Source organism: Lonchura striata, chromosome 3, assembly GCF_050655825.1.
Source record: "Lonchura striata isolate lonStrDom1 chromosome 3, ASM5065582v1, whole genome shotgun sequence".
NCBI classification, from domain to species: Eukaryota; Metazoa; Chordata; class Aves; order Passeriformes; family Estrildidae; genus Lonchura; species Lonchura striata.
Window position 1 is genome coordinate 105515724 of NC_140705.1, and position 14971 is coordinate 105530694.

Genomic DNA, 14971 nt, shown 5'->3' on the forward strand with positions numbered 1-14971 from the left:
TGCAAGCTTACCTCAATAACTGAAAAAATTATCTACAGCTAATTTAGGTTGGCTTTTTTATTTTGTTAATTTTTAGCTTTTTGAGGGGGCAAAAATTTCTGCTTATGCAAATATCTTCCTTATTTACTTAGAATAAACAATGAAATGAAGAACATAACAAAGACTGCTCACAATTTCTCAGGTTTTGGTGGTAACAGCTCGGTAACAGCTATTTGTTTTTCAGGTCTGCATTATTATATCTTTGTTTATAAATTGAACAAAATATTCTAGGAGAAGTCTTACATTACTCTTTGTTCTGCAACATATTTTGTTAGCAAGCCCTGAGTAGTATCTAAAATAGTGTAAATCATCAGTTTTTAATCTGGCAGGAAGTAGATAGTGGCCCATTAAACTTTCGTAATTAAATTTCCCCTGCACTCCCCCATAGAACCATTATCTGAGTTTTCTAATTAACACAAGAGGAGGGAGTCAATTCAGAGTGATGGGATCTATAGCCATCCCCTTTCATTTTAATGGCCTTTAATAAACTTTTATTACTATTGATATTGATAATTATAATACACCCTTTCCTCTGCAATGTGATTCTAAGGGCCTTGTCAAAAATTGAAAAATTCTTCCTCAAAGTTGGAGCACAGCAAATAGCTGTGTCCTCAAACACCCAGAATCTGGAGCCAACAACCCCAGGGAGGAAAAAAGGACCAAGCGTGGGCAGGACCGGAGCCAATGTCCTCTCTCACACAAATTCCAGGGGGTTATGCCTCGGTCCTGGTCTGCCACAGCCCTCTGCTCTCACAGCAGAGCCTCCCCCAAACAGGCTGACACAAATGCTGAATCATGAGGTGGTTTCATGACAGATAAACACAAAGAATTATGCAGAGTTCATTTAACTTCTTTTACTTCCAGCCTTACAGAGGTCAGATACTGGAGAGGAGGATTAGCTGTCGTGACACCTAGTCCTTCCTTAGACTTCTCCTTGTTGCCTTTTATACTAACTAAACATTTTTACATGGAGCTTTTATTGGCGTGTCAACACTCCTAACCTCACCACAGCCTCAGAAGAGCTCATCTCATATCTCAGTGATCCTCTTTCAGGGCAGCAATTATGTTCCCATCAGCACTGCAGTGGCAGAGGCTTCACTGATCAAATGAGATGCAAGCTGGAACAGAAGGACCTCCCTTCTGCAGGATTTGGAAGGGAAAAGGTGCTCTGCCCTCCAAATCAGGGGCTGCCTGTACAATTGAACAAGGCTCTGTGTGCACCTTCCTTGCTGCCACCAGCAAAGTTCTCATGACATGAGGTCAGGTTTGGGCTCTGCTTGCCAGCTGCACCCTGAGCATCACAAAGCAGTTCTGGCTCAGGGCTCTGGGTGCACACAACCCTTACTGATGGTCTCCCCTGAAGTCCACAGGCTTATTTTGAGCCTAAAACTCTATATGTGGAAATAATCCTTTATGTGAATCACCACTTCTTACCCCATACTGCCCTCGGGCATGCACACAGCTTCGACCAGGTGAGCATGGCTAATTCTGCTCCTGCACTGCCAACTGTGTGGGTGTCCCCTGGCCCCTGCACTTCCACCGGGGGGGTCCAGGACCAGGAAATTTGGCCAGTGGGTGTTGGACAGGGGGCCTGGCCATTTCAGCAGTTCCACTGGGTGCACCAAGAAGCCTTTCCTTCCAGCAGAGCATTGATATCCCCTCTGGAGAAATGCCTGGTGCCCACCTACAATTCTCCTCATCCTGGCTTCTACACACAGGTCAGCAATACAAAATCAATACTGGGTGTTCTGGATCTTGGGGTTGTACTTTAGGACACCTCAAAGGTGATTTTGGAGAAACATCTGAAGATGGATTTAGAGGTTTTAGCACTACTTTCTTATTGCAGGTTATGATCACTGAGATGATTAATTTTAAACACAACAAGTTTCTTATATAACTATAGGCATCAAATGCAGAAAAAGTGCAGGGAAAATGCTTGAAAAAATATTTTAAGTCAAGACTAAGGAAGATGCTTTTTTTTTCCAAGTACAAAAGGTAAAATTGTGGTTTTACAACCTGTGATTCATAAAGATCAACTCTCAGGTGAACCATATTGCTTTATAAAAGGGTTGCTCTATAAATAGCAGTCATTGCTTACTACCTTTAGAAGACTTGGCAGTTAATATAATTGTAAAATGTGAAGAATGCATTTCCTGTAAGTATGAGAAAAAAAAATCTTCAATTAATAACAACATTCATCCCTACCTGATGGGATCCTAAATTTAGACTTGGTAAAAAGCCATTAAATTTGAATTAGAGAGGCTATTAAAGAGCCAGCCTTTATTTCTGTTGTTTGAACTACTGATGAGCTAACAATCAGTGTTTAAACTCAAGTTCTCCAGATGTGACCAGAAATATGTCTATAGTAACTTCAAAAGATTTGTGTGATGTTTGTGAGCAAACTTTGCATGTCCCCTCCCCAGGATTAAACAATCCTATTTGTGAAGTTCAGCATTAGGCAGGTTGGGATGAACTGAGTGAAGGAGGAAAGAAAAGACTTCATGAATAAGGCTATGCAAAAAAATTTGGCATATGTTGTTGAAGTGATTATGAGGTCTGTGTGAAAGCAGTAGTAGGTAAATTTTGGCTGGCACAGCATATAGATACACAAGAGAAAAAACTCAGCCAACAGTGTGATCACAGGACAGGAACCAGCTGCCCGGATTTTGCCTCCTCAAAAACTAACAAGGAAAAGCATGGGGAGAGCTCCTCTGTGACTTACAGTATTAGGGATAGAACAAAGCACGGCTGAATGGTTGGCAAACCTTTGTGTCTGTGAGCAAAATCTGTATGAAACTCCTCTCAATATGCATTGAGATGTCTTTACCACCACCCAGTGCAATTATTTTGACCCTTGCTGTGGCCAGGTCAGGAATGGAAAATCATGTCTGCAGAGAACCCTTCCAGGAGAAAAGAGATGTGCTAATCCTGGGAATGTTTGGGTTTGGAGGGATGTGATTTTAAATCACATTTCCTTCTGTGTTTGTTTCTATCTTGTCATTCAACAAATTTTAAATGAAACTGAGATGTTCAATGAAGATGTACAAATTCTATCATAAAAGTTTACATACTGAAACAGGTTAATGACATAATCTTTTCTGAAAATATCTTCCAAGAATTGCCAGAAAGGAATGTTTCAGAAGTAGGGCATCTGCCAAATTGGCACATACTCACAGATGAACTTAAACTTGCTTTTGTGACCTTGTCTGCTGATGATCTTATGTCTTAATTATGAAGGTGCAAAGTCCTCCTAAATTCTGTCCACATCAACTTTAATTTTATCATTTTTCAAACATGATTAAACTCATCCTTCACTATTAGTCAGATGGGGTTTTTTCTATGCATCCTGCATCTCTGAGTTTCAATGAGAAAATGGGAACTAGAATTTCCTGAATATTATGAATATTGGCTATATTTTTCATACAGTCTAGATGCAGAATTTGTCTTAGAAGGTAACAATGTGTGAATTTGCATCCTTGTCTCTATTGCTCCGTTTCAGGCAGTGATGGTTTTGAGAAATGCAAAATCCAGCCTTGCAGAATGTTGTGTTGGAAAAGATTAATCAGAAAATGTTCACCTGTTCATTCACATATGATATGATGCAACAGATATATTAATTTGGGAATTAATTTATGGTACATATGATTGGCATATGCACATATATATTTGCACAATTACACAAAACTGATTTATTTAATATTTTTAATTGCTATAGTTTCACAGAGAATTTTGCATGAAGTACATGTATGTATATATAAATAACTATATATATATATATATAAATATGTATGAAAGAAAAAGTGAAAACCAGAGAAGAAAGTGAAGATTCCAGCATCCTAGGACATAGGAAGGATCAGAGGAGTATCTTTGGCAGTAAGGACAGCACTATGATAGTCCATTGTTGTGTACAGATAACTGTCCTTAAGCAGCAGCAAGGACAATATCTCCAGGTCACTTGAAAGGTCTAATTTCTTTGCAGACTTTTCAAAACACTGATTTATTTCACCACTAATAGATGGACATTTTTCCTACCTCCAACAAATCTCTTTCCTGCTTCTCTGTCACTTCCTAATTTGCCCTCCTCCTTGCACTAAAGGAGTGAAAAGGTTCTGCATGATAAAGATCCAATAACAAATATAAAATTTAATTTTGAATTTCCCATTTTTTTAAATCTATTTTTCTCTGTGAATATTTGTAAAGATAGATGGTAATCAGGTTCCCATTAATAGACTGCTTGACTTTAATCAGTATGTAAAATAATTTCCTGATAAGAATTTAGGCCAAGTCAGGAAGAACACTCCAAGCAAAGGAACATCTGTGATAAAAGCATCAAGCAGTCTTTCTAACCATGTACCAAGTTCAAGGTCTCTGATAAGCCACCTGGCTATCCCTACACACTCTGATAACCCCAAGCTGGTGGTACAATGTTCAGCCAGGGAAGGTCTTGTTGCTGGGCACTGAGCTGATAGGCTTATGGCTCTCTCTGCTACAAGACACAAAAATACTGAAATATCACAAAGGCAAAGCAAGACATGAGCATGGGCCTCTTAATAAGGAAGGCTGGTAGCAACCAAAAACTTTTATTTTTCCTCACAGCATATTATTGTGCTGTAAGAATGCATGCAGCATGTTCTCTACATATTCAAGCACAGCTGTCCTTGATGTTCAGGGTCTCTCTTTCACAAATCCAGGTCTATCAGATAGGATCAGGAATCTCATCAAAATTTTCTGGGTTTATCTCTGCATTGTGGCTCCTGATCCCAGTCTGTTCATTTTTAAGACTAACTTATTTCCTCCATTCTTCCTTTGAATGTGAGACTTTTTCTCTCTGCTCTTAATCTCCTGTTTCCATGCATGAACAACAACTTCCAATGACTTGTGCAGATGAGCCAGATTCCTGCCTGGTTTCTGGATGCAGCTGTTGCCCTCTTCTCCTCTGGATTTGTTTGGCCTGGGAGTAACCTGGCAGGGCTTATTTGGGGTCTCACTGCTACTCGTCATCTCTCCATGCTCCTTTGTGGGTGTGCAGGGTATTTATCACATAAAATGCATTTTGCTTGCAGCTTCTGACAAAAGGTACTTTATTCTCAGTGCTACATAAATTTTGGGGGTCACCCTGCAGTGAGCTGACTAGGATAAGAAGGGTCTCTCCTTAATGTGTTTCAATCCTATTCCCTGTTGAGGTGGAGATTTCCATAATGTAAGTATGAACTGTAAATATTCCAGAAATGCAATGGCCACTTACATTAACAGCAGTCAAATGAAAAAGAGTCTACTCTATGATGTGATGGCAACACAACACAAAGTAAAGAATGGGTAGGTAACAGATCTGGAAAGCTGCTTCAAAATTTGGCTCCCAGTAGTGTGTTACACTAGATGTGGGTTATTAATGAATCTGCAGCTTTCTTCTATCTGTCTGCTGTTAGACCTTTTAAATCTCACTTTAAATTGTCTTCTTCTAGCACCATTAATTATTAGAAATGAAAGAACTGAATAAGGAAAGCAGTATTTCCTTTCTGTTCAGGATATTCACCCCTACAGATAACTTTGTGTACAGTCAGTTTTACTGTTTTCTCATGACCAGTCCATATTCCAATGTAAGAATGAGTTGTGGTTGAAATGGGAATTCAGAGGAGCAAGTACAGAATTTTGAATACTGCTATTGCATTGCAAATGCTCTCCATGGGAAATTCTGGTCTGTCTGCTTCAAGTGTTATTATGGCATACCAGCACATTTTGATCACCCTGGACTATTTCGTTTCCCCAAATAGGAAAATGCAATAGGAAAACATTTTATAAAACTGGAATATAACCCAATAGCATTAGTAGGTTTATCCAGGGACAGGTATGGATTTGGATTTATTTTATGTAAGCAGAATGCATTTCTACTGGAGGAATTATTCTCCTAATTTAATCTTCCTATCTTCTAAAGCTTTTATTTCAATGTTGCTTTGTTATTTAAATTCTTCAGTCTCACTGTTATGGAAACTTTGGAATTTGTGCATCTTGGGTAGTAAAGCCAGCCATGGATCTCCAAAATAACACTGAAGAGACTGTGATTTTCAAATTTCACATTATTTGAAAATTGGAATGAAAATTTAGTAATGGCTAAAAGACATTGTGGCACAACATAGGTTTTTTCCAGGTTAAGATATTTTAGAAAATTATTATATCTGATTTGGACAGCAGTGAAGACAATGAACGGAGGGGGAATACAGCTCAGAGCAAAAATATTATAGAGACAGTAACAAATTAAAAGCATTTTGGAAGTGGGTGGGGAATGTGAGGGTAAAAAAAGAAAAAAGAAAAAAAAGGGTAACTGTTCAAAGATACTAACACACACTTTCTTGATTTAGAGGGAAAAAATAGGAAAAAAAAGAAAAGTCATCTCAATGAGGACTGATTAACAATAGGCAGCTGACTGACCTCTATATTCTCATGAATACAGTTAGTTCATTTGGAGTGAATTTGGTTCATCTAGGTACAATTTTTGATATCATTGATGGACAACATCTGTACATTTTACTTCTTTTAAAAACCTGAGAGTGTAGCTTGTTTTGGCTGAGAAACAATTTCCAAACTGGATGCAGTTGCCTATGAAGTCTGGCATGGAGCCACGTCCCACCTTTGGGAAGGACATCTTTCACAGCCCTGCTTCCTCATAACCTCATTGCCATTGAAAGGTAATGACAAGTGCTGAGAAATGTCCAGCATAAAAAGAAATATTCCTCCTCAATCAGCCCAATCCATGGACTGTATTGCTCCTTTCAGTTTTCAGCAGAACTCCCTATTGACTGTAATGAGGATTTAGCTTAAGAAAAATTAAAATTCTGTATAATATGATCACATACAAACAATGAGTTTTTTTGTTTCTTTGTGGTTTTGGTGGGGTTTTTTGCTTTGTTCTTGTTTTGTTTTGTTTTGTTTTGTTTTGTTTTGATGGGGGAGGAATAGTAAAAAGTCCATAGAAATTAATTGTAGAAGTTAATTCTGGATTCCACTTCTGCATTATTTGTGACAATTTTCTTTACTCCATCCTATCAATACATATTATTCTCTCTATTATCGAAGTTTCAATAAAACAGTTGTACATATAGGATGGAACAACATGAAGAATGTATTATCTTCTTTTAGGGTTAAATTTATGGTGGGCAGCAGATGACAGCTGAATTTGAAAAAAATTTGATTGATTTTCATACAAAATTTTCATAAAGAATAAATTTTAACTAAGATGTAGCTTGGTTATTTTTACTGGATTTCTGATTTTTGGGCTGCACATCACTGTGGTTTGCAACAGGGAACTCAGGATTGCAGTAATTGTTTTGATTATGAAAACAAAGTTTTAGTTTGACCTTGAATAATGTATTGGACAGGATAAAGAAGTTCCCTATTTTTGTGGGTTCAAAGATGTATTGACATTTTGGATGTGAACAGGTAAACACCCATCTTAAAAAAGCAGACAGAAATAAATAATTTTATAATGGAGCAAGAGGGATGCAAATATGATGAGAAATAGATGTCCTTCAGCTTCTAATTAGTAACAAAGAAAAAATGCTGGTAACAACATGTAGGTAAATGTAATTCATGTTTCAAATCCTTTTACAGAATTATTGACTATTTATTACTGGGCTTCTCTTCAATCATTGGTATTCCTGTACCACAAGAACCACTCGTGGCTATGAGGAAGCTACAAGCAATGCAGCACTGAAGCCATAACTCATTCAGGTGCTAACCATGTTAAATAGTTTTTGGTAGTTCTGGGTCTTGCTCTTTACTAAGAGGAAAATTAGATCTACAATCACAGGATTACTGTCAGAAAAAGGAAATTAAATCTGTAGAAAAGCTAGAAGAATGAGCATAAGAAATGCATCAAAAAGAGAACCTTGGCGGACTCAGAAAGTTTATGGTTTTTTCATTATGGGGAACTTCACTCATCCGTATTTGTCTTTTACAAAGGATTATGAATTGAGGACTACAACTCCATAAAATTTATATTTTGTCATCTGGTTTGATTGGTGGAATTGTGTTATGGAGAAGGATTCTGAGATCACATTAGCCAGGAAAGAGTAATGCACTACACTCACTGAAGAACAATACATGTTCTTATCTACTCAGGCAGGCAATCAATTCTCTAGTGCATATATCAATACAGGCTGGGGGTCCACTATTGGCAGATCCTGGGGATGAGGTCTTGATACCAGCTTTACCAGCAATGATTGCCACAGATTAATTCACTGCAGGTTAAACAAATAAGCAAAGAAACAAGCAAGAAAACAAACATGGATAAAAAAGCCCCACAACTGATTAATTCTCTATCACAGTGAATTTATTTCCATAATATGATAATACAAAATCTCCTCTCAAACTTGCAAGTGCAGGCAGTGAATTATCTGCTTTTAAACTGTAACATAAGGAAATTTATTATTTTTAAATTTTTGACACTGTGAAATGTCTTTTAATATTAGGGATGTGAACTCCAGACAGAAAGGTCCTGAATCTCTTCAAAACCAAACATTCAGGTAACATTTCCAAACTCCTTATCATTTTATGGACTTCAGTACCAAAGAAAGCATTAGAACTCATGGGAGGAGCTCCAATTCTGCTTCTGCTTGACCAGAAACACAGAAGGTTCTTGACTACTTTAATGAGACATCCAGCTAAGGGACAGCCCAGAAAGCACCTAGTACCTCATAATTGTTCTGCCATCCTAGATTTGGAGACATACCCATGTTTACAATTATCTAAAATCATTACAGTATGACTGGTGATTTTTTAGATTATTTTAGCTATTATAACCATAGTTTTTATTTAGTTCACACTTTAAACACTTCAGTTAACAAGCAATTGCTCTGTGCAGAATGAGATGGTTAGGACTCTAACACAATGAAGTAATTTAGAGAAACACAGGTCTGGTGTGCCAGGAAAGAGGCCTTAAGGAATTGGGAGCACAGGACGCTGTGAGGATGGTGAAAGCATAAGATGAAAAGAGATGGGGCCCCAGTTTGTCATTGGAGACACCAGGGCTACGAGCAATTGTTCTGTCACCAGCCATCAGTGACAGAGATATTGCCCTAGAATTGTCCTGCAGGTGTTTTGGGGATAACAGAGAAAGAAATAGTATCCAACATACATAAGATGCACTGTATTTAGTAAAGCCATGTGTAACGTGGAGTTTCAGCTCAAGATGTAACAGCAAAATAGCAAACATTTAAACATGGGACCAAGGGGATCCTCAAGTGAGGAAAAAGAAATCACCATAACTCCAGGTTCCTCCCCAGAAGGACCTGTGAGACTGGTCACTCACTGCACCACACACACATCAGGCTGCAGCCACTGACCCCAGGACCCAGGAGCAGTGGAAGGGTGAGCACAGCACCAGGAAAATGGGAAGAATCTAAGAAATGTGGACAACTATTAAACATTATTATTATTTTAAATTTTTTTCCCATTAAGTAGCCTTCCTTCCTTCCTTCCTTCCTTCCTTCCTTCCTTCCTTCCTTCCTTCCTTCCTTCCTTCCTTCCTTCCTTCCTTCCTTCCTTCCTTCCTTCCTTCCTTCCTTCCTTCCTTCCTTCCTTCCGTTTCTCCTCTTTCTGTAAGAATGGAACTAATACAGTAACAACAATTGTTTGGTCAGACTGCCTGGATTTCGGTTGTGCTCCAATAAATCTTTGGCTTTACACGTCCTTCCTCCCCATAGCAGGAATTTGTTGCTGCAAACATCCCAGCACATTGCAGGCTCTGCACTGCAGTTATAGGGAGCTGGAGATGTCTGGGGGCCTGTGAAGGAGCAGAGTTCCTCAGTGCCAGGTACTGAGGTACCCATGAAGGCTGAGAGCCCCTGGGGTGGGAGCGGAGCTGGAGCTGCCAGGAGCCTCTGGGGAATTTGGGTCTGGCTGGAGGTGCACCCCAGGCAATTTTTGACCTGAAGTACAAAGGAGGGGAGAGCATGTGTCACATTTTCCCTGAGCCCTCATCTTCACCCTTATTGATGGGAAGGTCAGGCAGGTTTAGTAACAGCCATTCATTCACAGGCATGGTCAGCCTGTCTACATGGAAAAACTCTAACACTGATTTCATCAAACCAGTGGAAATAACCATCTCAGAATTACTTTCCTTTTCCTTTGGCTTATTTATCCTTTAGATTGGAAGATGGTTAAAAAAAAGATAGAACACCCCCAACCCAGCCCTTCTGCATTTGTCTTTCTGATCAGCACATGATTTTGCTGTGTTTGTAAAAGAGATGATGGAAGAACGTCAGCTGTTTTCTCCCATAGCCTCCTTTACTCATTTTCCAAAGCTTAGTAGCCTGCTGGGGAGAAATTCAGCTTATTTGTTGCTGCCTAAGAGTTTATAAAGCTCTCTGATTTGGCCTTCACCTCTCAGATCATAACCACTTGAAAGCAGCACAAAGACTGTATTAATATCTCTCTTGGTGAGCTTCTGTCTGATGCGGGACTCCAAGATCTCTCAATTACTGCCCAGGAGTTTGTAGCCCACCATCATAGCAGGGAAGACAAACAGCAGCCCTGTGAGCATACAGAGGAGGTTTCTACATTCCCATGAACACAAACACAAGGATTTTGTGTTGTAAGTGAGGGTGTTTACACAGCACAGTGATGCTGGGTGGGCCAGAGTGGGAGAAAAGATGTTCAGATCCAACAAAGGGTTAATACCAGAAACTAGAATTAAAGCAAAGCAATAACAGAAGTGTTTTATTTCCATCCTCTGGGAGATTTCTTTTGGATAACTCTAAACTGACATAGCTATTACACAGCACACCACATCTTAATAAATATAAGAGCTACATGCTGGGGGTTGAAAACTAGCAAGAAAAAAAGAACATCCAAGAATGAGTCAGAAATAAACAATTTCAAGTCATAAAATACAAATTAGCTCAGAGGCATAGTCTGAGAAGAAATTTTTTGCAGGAAAGGTTATTTTTCCTGATTTATAAGGGATTTGCAAGAAACCTGCATCTTGCCATTGGTGAAATGAACTCTTCTTAGGGCTTTACATTGTTTTGCCACCACTTTGATAATACTCGTTCGTGTTTTTAACGGGGGGGAAATGTACAGCGAGGTGGAACGGTTATTGACCAGATTGATCATGGGAACAAATCTGCCGGTGGTAACCTTGTTTAATGATATGTTGCTGGGCTCAGCACCTTGCTGAGGCTGTGATTCTTCACCGGCTGGGCCCGCATGATGGATCACGGTAGGAGGCTGATGGTGCAATCACTCACTGGCAGCCACTGACACCTGCACCAGCCTGACACCCGTCCCCTCCGGATGTATCAGCCAGCCTGCTCAGCCTACTGGGAGACGCGACTGTTCCACCAAACGATGAACAAAAGTTCTTTATCTACCTTGCAACTTCCCCTGTAGGACACTGCCTTCTTTTGTTTTTTTCCTTTCCTTTTCACTCCAGCTCCATCTGCAACTCTGCCTGTCATTTCTCTGCATTTGCTTCTGGTTTAGGAGCATTCTAGTCCACGGCTGACTTAGGAAAAACAAAATGATGCAGCCACTAAATCTATAAGAGAAAGGAAAAAAAAAAAGGAGGACAGGGAGGGAAAGACTGCATGGAAAATGTATGAAAGCAGTATTTTCTTGCTGAAAATCTCTCACCTGTTTGTGAGTATGCTGTTAGAAAGGAAATTGCTGTCTCTGAGCATGGTGGAACTCACATTCTTTGTGCACCATTATTTTAAAGAGAAAACCCTTACTTAGTCCTACTTATACTGGATATTGAACATAACAGATTCCCAGTAAAAATTAAGAGCAGGAAAATGAGCAACTACTCTTTTGCAGACAGTTCCTTTCCTCTCTTTTCCTCAAGACAAATCTGAAAGCTAATTTATGCAACACTATTTCAGATTCAGTACTTTAATATCACAAATACATGCCCAAGTCAGCTTCTTCTAAAAGCAGTTACATATGGATATCCATACTCATGGGCACTATCTGTACTGTACACCAGCCAAGATCCACTCTCAGCTCATTGGTTGGGATTTTTAATATTTTGCCACTTTTATAATACAAATTGCATGTAATGATATACAACCACTTAAAGGGAAACATTTTAAAATATATCTAGCCTGTGAAAAAAATTATTTCAATTGATTTTGTCTTCTAGTCCCCTTTCTTGCATGGTTGAACTTTTTTTGGGAAGAAAAAAACTTTCTTAGTATGACAGGCCATTATAATGATAAAAAAGTAATTATCTAGCCAAGGAGGTTTTAGCTTACAGTTTCCCAATCTCTAATTTTGTATAAAGACCTCTTCATTAGTTCACAGCACAAATCTATGCTGCTTCTTAGAAAAAGAATGGGAACACCACTTCAGCTACCATGTTTCTTAATTGCACATAGACCAGTCCTACAAATTGCACACATCTGTCTTTTCAAGTCACTGAAAATTCAAATATGTATGGCCTCGTGCTAGCAGGGCCTGCACAGCCATTGTAGGGGCCAGATGGAGCAGCATGGTAGTGCAGAACCCAGGCTGCTCACCAGAACAATATGGATGGCCATCCCCATTGCCCTTCCCCTTTCTCCCCTTTTTTATTCTAGGTAAAAACCTACATTACAGATTTGCTCAGTTTCCTTTTGTTCTTTACCTCTAGTAGTGGTTCAGCTGCACCCTGAATCTTGGTGAAACCACATGCTGTCTCTGCCATCTCTGCTCTAAAGTACCCTGCATGAGTAAAAGTTAGAGTGTTATTTTATGGGGCTCTGAATATAACATCTCTCTGAGCCTTGTAGTCATTAAACTGTGCCTTGAAAACACATGGACTACCCTGACTTATTTCCCCAAACCAAATTCCATATAGTGCAGGGGTAGGGGATGTGGGAGGGAAGGCTGTATCTTCATGTGGATCCCAAACAGCTCTAAAGTGAGCATTGGTCTCACTCTGTGCCAGCAACTCTACAAAACCAGAAAACCAGAAACAGTCACCCTAGTTTTCTTTAAAATACTATCTCCCCAAACAACTCTATTATTGGCCTTTAAGAGGACATTAGAAAATAAAAAATAATAAATATCTCCCCCTAGTAAAAATAGTTGCTGTCATAATTGCACACAAGGCCCCCACAAGTACACGCACACAGAAAGCATAGCTGGGCACCATTTAATTGATAACCATGCTCCCAGTTCCTTCCCCTCCTTTCAGGATAGCAGTCGCTGTATGCAGCTGCTAAGACAATGAAAATGCTTTTCCAGCTGCAGCATCTGGCTCTTTGGCAGACTCATTTAGTAGTTGTGTTGGCAGCTTTGAATTTGCCTCTGGGTCTATCATATGTTTATAAAGGCAATGGACTGTCAACCTACACTCACGTGTGTGCCTGCGTGTCTGCTTGTCTGTGTTTCTCGTCCCTGTTTACTGCTGGTTTTTTGCCTGTGTTTGTTCACAGAAAATAAGCATTAAACATAGAGAAAACCACAAAATTACCCTCTCATCTTTTACCTAGGCATACAACTCTACTTCTTCAACTCTTGCCATGCCCCTTTCAATGCGCATCCGTTTCATTTGCATTGAAGATAACTCATCAGACAAATTCCCTGTGTTTTACAAGGAAACTGCACCTTTATTTGTGTGTGTATACAAATCATTTCTTTGTGACTAAGACCCTTAATGCAGTGATATCATAATAAATGGAAGGGGACATTTTTCATGTTACAATAATAAATGAGGTGTTAAAGGAATATCCTGATACGTGAGCATTTTATAACTACTGCTTGTTGCTTGGTGGCAGCTGTAAAGCAGGGCTCACTGAATTAGCTATGATGTACTACTCCAGGGTGACGTTAATTATTCTACAGTGGTAAGCATTTTTTAAGTAGCTGCTTCATATTTTTATATGTTTAGGTATAACACACTTGCAAAGGCAGGGTTTAAACCACAGTTAAGCACCCCACCTGAAGAAAATATTTAAGTGGAACATATTCTAAAGTGCTTCAAGACAGGTGAAGTCTGGGGGAAGAACTGAAGTATGGGATGATCTTGATCTTCATATTAAAAAAAAAAAACAACAAAACGGTAAAACTCTTTGTTATGCACAAATTACATCTTCACACAAATATATACACTAATATATAGACAAGTAGGCTGATACTTTTCTTTCCCATTGAAAAGACATCAGATGTAAAGTAAAAAAGACTCATTTCTCAGCTAAATTTCTTGTTAAATAAAAGTGATCTTTCCAAAATTGCAAGGTGCTAAAAGTGGGTAGACAGTGTTGCTGCAGTCAATAAAACTACCTGCAAGGTATTTAGATACACACACTGTAGCGCAGGAGAGTCTAAAATGAGTACTGATAAATTTAACCTTCTTGTTTGTTATTGGTATTGCAAAAAAAAAAAAAAACTCAAAACCAACCCCACAGAAAAAATATACAAGGATTATTTTTAAAGTAATTTGTAGTAAAAAGAGTTTTTCACAATTTCCTTTATTGATGTAGAATATACAGCCTCCTTGCTTCCCTATTTCAAGGCAGTTTTGCCCAGAGAAATTAAATGGGAGATGGGGAGAGCTCACAGGATGATAAATTAGGACTCATCAATTAATATCTGAGAGTGGCCCCTTCCAGCAAATAATCACTATAAATATGGATGTGAACTCAAATATCATTTTTAAAAGGTGTCATTCCATATTATTTTAATTTGTTAATACTTTAAATAAAAACAAAGCTCTGTTTCCCCCCTCAGAATCACTTGCAATAATATTTATATGCTCATTTTGATTAAGTTTGTAAACATCCATAGAAATCTTCAGGGATCATGGAGAAGTCCCAATGAAAGAAATTTTACATTTTAAAACTTGAGACCTTTTATGCAAATTATTTTGCCTTTGGCCATTTCAGGAAGAAATGAAGGAACTGGAGGATATTACAGTTTTACATAACACTGGTGAGAATGTTGTCATCTTTGATCG